This window comes from Ananas comosus, linkage group 4 (assembly GCF_001540865.1).
Source record: "Ananas comosus cultivar F153 linkage group 4, ASM154086v1, whole genome shotgun sequence".
Classification (NCBI taxonomy): Eukaryota; Viridiplantae; Streptophyta; class Magnoliopsida; order Poales; family Bromeliaceae; genus Ananas; species Ananas comosus.
Genome location: NC_033624.1, coordinates 6,523,579 through 6,527,319, shown reverse-complemented (window position 1 = coordinate 6,527,319; position 3,741 = coordinate 6,523,579). Strand labels below are relative to the sequence as shown.

At 40.0% G+C, this 3,741-nt stretch overlaps 1 long non-coding RNA gene across 1 annotated transcript; it reads left to right on the top strand.

The window, feature by feature from the left end:
- Nucleotides 1,737–2,920, top strand: LOC109708475. Its single transcript, XR_002215738.1, has 2 exons — nt 1,737–2,240; nt 2,356–2,920. It is a non-coding gene; the product is annotated as an uncharacterized LOC109708475 (long non-coding RNA).

Here is a 3,741-nt window from a genome sequence, read left to right as displayed (position 1 = left end):
CACGTGTTAAACTTAGCAAATACCATTATTACCGGCCATAAAAATTGTCAATTTTGTGACATTTTTGCAGTCGAAAAGTAAATAATGGAAAAATTATAAAATTTGATTCAGATATTTTATAAATGCTTAGATAACGTTTAATGGTGTGGATCGCGATCGGAAGCTCTATCATCGAAAACAACTTAGCAGTAGACGAGGGCGAGTCGTACACATAACGTTAGTCCCGACCCGACCATATATATACTATATAATATATATATATTATATACTATATATATATGTTATTATATATATATATAATCAAGTATTATATAATATACATAACAATTTTATTAATTGATTTTTAGTCCAACCTAAGTATACAGCCCAACTCAATATAAAATATCCTATTTATATTCTAAATTTCAACATTAAATCAAATCTAATGCATAAATTTCATAAATTATTTCTATATATTATTATGTTTAAATCGACTTTTTAAGCTTTTCATCTCTGGAGCCGTGAGCCGAATACAAACTAAAATTTTCAACTTGATATTTTAACAAACTAGCTGGTGTTCAGCTCATTTATGAAACGAGCCGAACACGAGCCAGCCCCAGCTCGCTCGTGTTCGGCTCGTTGGCGCCTCTAGTTAGTGAAATATGAAGAAGCTAAACCTAAGATTTACATTTCTCAAAAGAAAACCATTTGTTTACAAAACTTGTTGATCGAGTTTCCAATTACAAACCAAAGGACGCCTATAATAAAGAATTTAGTTACAATTTTTAATCCCCCAAAAAACAACCCCCAATTAATGAGTCTCTATATATACTAGATGGAAGCTGGCTTGCACGACCTCATTTCGCACCATGCTCCACCTGGCCCTTCGAACCTAAAAGTAGTCCCACAAGGGGTGAGAAAAATAAAGTTTTTTAGTTAATTAGTATAACAAGCCGATGATGATAAGTTTCACTGTCACGGACACACCCCATAGCCACATTGGAAGGCGCCTGTATACGTGTATAGACGCACCGAATAGGCAGAGCCAGACGAAAATGGTAACTTACACCAACCGTTAAAAGTACACCAAACCCACCGTCGCGAGAAATACTATATAGGTCAACTCCCATGCATAGTCACCTACTTAATTATACAGCTCAATCCCTCGGGCCCTCAGCTTTATGAATGATCTAGATCCACATATTCGAGGGAGCCTAGCCCAATGCATCTCACGACAATTAATTATCACACCAGCGCATACACTATATATATGTGCCACGAAGACTACTACAACATCTATCATGACAAGCATCCACGAACACACATTTCTAAAACATACGGCAAAGTCTCAGTATTTAGACTCAGAAGGTCGAATTGGTCGTTGAAGTATCAATAATTGATATCTGAATTAACTTGTAGGCTAAAATAGCAAGGAAACATCTTGTCCAATCTATTATTACTTGAAGAATGACATTAAGCAAAGGGGTAACAATTGATTTAATAAGTTATGCTCAAGAAGATGCATGGCGATCGTTAATTGTTCCAACATGTGTCCTAAAGAGTTCTAACTGTACAGATCATAATCATTTAGGGACACATTTATTTACTTTATCACATCTATCTATATATCCTTTGAATCGCGAATCCTAACCGGGTTTGAAAGCTTCTCCGCGTTTGAAGGGGAAATACATAAAAAAAAAAGCGCAGGTAAAAACAACAAAGAAAGTATGAAGAAACCAAGCTTCAGTTANGTGCCTCTCCTATACGCGAAATCATCGGCGGCATGGCATAGCGATTTGTACGATCGCTGCCCTTGCTGCGCAGCCGCGGTCCCTTCGCTTTCCTTCGGGGCTCCCGTACAGCCGGCGGTGTTTGGTGGGATGGTGTTTTGTACGATCGTTGGCCCCAATCGCTTCCCTTCGGGGCTCCCGTACAGACAGCGGTCTCTTTCAGGGGTTCTGGTTCCGAGGCACACCGTACGCCGCCCATGCCTCCTCCGACTTGGCCATCGATGCCTTTCGGGGGTGTTGATTCTGAGGCCCGCCGTACGTCGTCTTTCAGGGGTGCTGATTCCTAGGCACTCCGTACGCCGCCCATGCAGCCTCCGATCTGGCCGTACGGTCCCTCCCCCCCTGCCCTGGGGGACAGAGTGGTTGGTTACATAATCCCCCCTCCTTATTCTACCGTCAGAAGGTTGCTTGTCGTACGCCCCCCCTCCCCCTCGCCGCGCGCGTTTTGCCCGAGCACTTATAAATATAGGGGTTGTTGTGGGGTTTTGTGGCCTTTCATGTGCTCTTCTTCTTCCATTTTCTTCCTCTATTTCTGACCTGCTTTTTTCCTTCATAATTTTGGCTCTACTAGCCGTTTGCCGTCTAGGTTCTCTTCCGGAGGGCTAAGAAAGTTGGGGTTTTTGCTCAGTGAACCCTTCGCTGTTGTGGGTTGGGGATTTTGCTCGGTGAACCCTGTGTTGTTGTGGGTTTTCTCACGGAGGGCTAAGAAAGGTGGGGTTTTGGTTCGGTCGTGCTATCTATTTTCGAGCAGAGATCGGACAGAAGTTATGTTTGGTTTCTTGCCATTGCGAGCTAGCTTTTATATGTGGGTGCATGTACTTAAGTTGTTGGTGCTGCCGGAAGATCTCAAACGGTTGTGGGTATAATGTTTGGGGTAGTCCAATTGCAATTTTGGCTGGTGGACAAATCTGAGCCCTATATTGATATTTTATTGCTTGCTATATTGGTTTATGAGGTAAGGCATTAATATTGTGGTGGGATTATTGCTGCGACTTTTTTTTTGTAATTGCTGTTTTTTGTAATTGCTAAAAAAGTTTCGCAGGATGGCTGGACACATCGAGAGCTTTGTGATTGTGTTTCTATAAGAATTTTGTAGCCTTCTTGCGTTATTTCCTTACAGGAATTCACCTTTGGGTTCTTATATTGATTGATGATTGGGCTTTACTTATGTTTCCACGATTTTCCAGTTTGTGTTTGGTTTATTAGATTTTTTTCATTTGGTTTTAATGCTTTTTATAAGGCGATGATGATATAAAAAATTTTGCTTATCTTTCGTATGCTAAAGTAGAGAAGTGGGCTTTTAATAACACAATGATGATGCAAAACAATAATTGCCAGATGTTGTGGGTACTCTATTGATTTATTTACAGTTTTGGGATAGTAAGCATGCAAAATTTGGATGACCTATAATATAGGCAACCATTTGCTAGGTTTTATGTGTGGGTGCATGTACTTAGGTTGTTTTTGCTCCCAGAAGGTCTCAAACAGTTTCATAGGTCAATGTTTGTAGTAGTCCAATTGCAATATTTGCTGGTGGACAAATCTGAGCCTTGTAAAATTCATAGAATTTGCTGTATTTGCAAGCTTTTACTTATGCTTCCGCTTTTACATATGATTTTGCTATTGTTTTTTCTGGTTGTTTAAAATTTTCTCCGTTCTACTTTTTCGCTACTTTTGGCAGTGATATTCTAAGGTATCTGTAGTGTTGGTTGCTATTTTTTTTTTTTTTGAGTAAACAGGGATATACCCCATTTGAGATTTGTAGAACAAGAAGCAAACAAGACAGAACCAAGAGAAACGACAACCCCATTGGCAGATCATGATCCCCTACTCAAATGAACGAAAGGTAACTAAGCAAAAACAAAACAAAACCAAGCAAAGAAAAACACCACACCCCTTTGGCCGATCATGATCCCCGACATTAAGAGCTCAGCAAAACTTGGATGCTATTTTATTTGACTGTTTGGGTGCT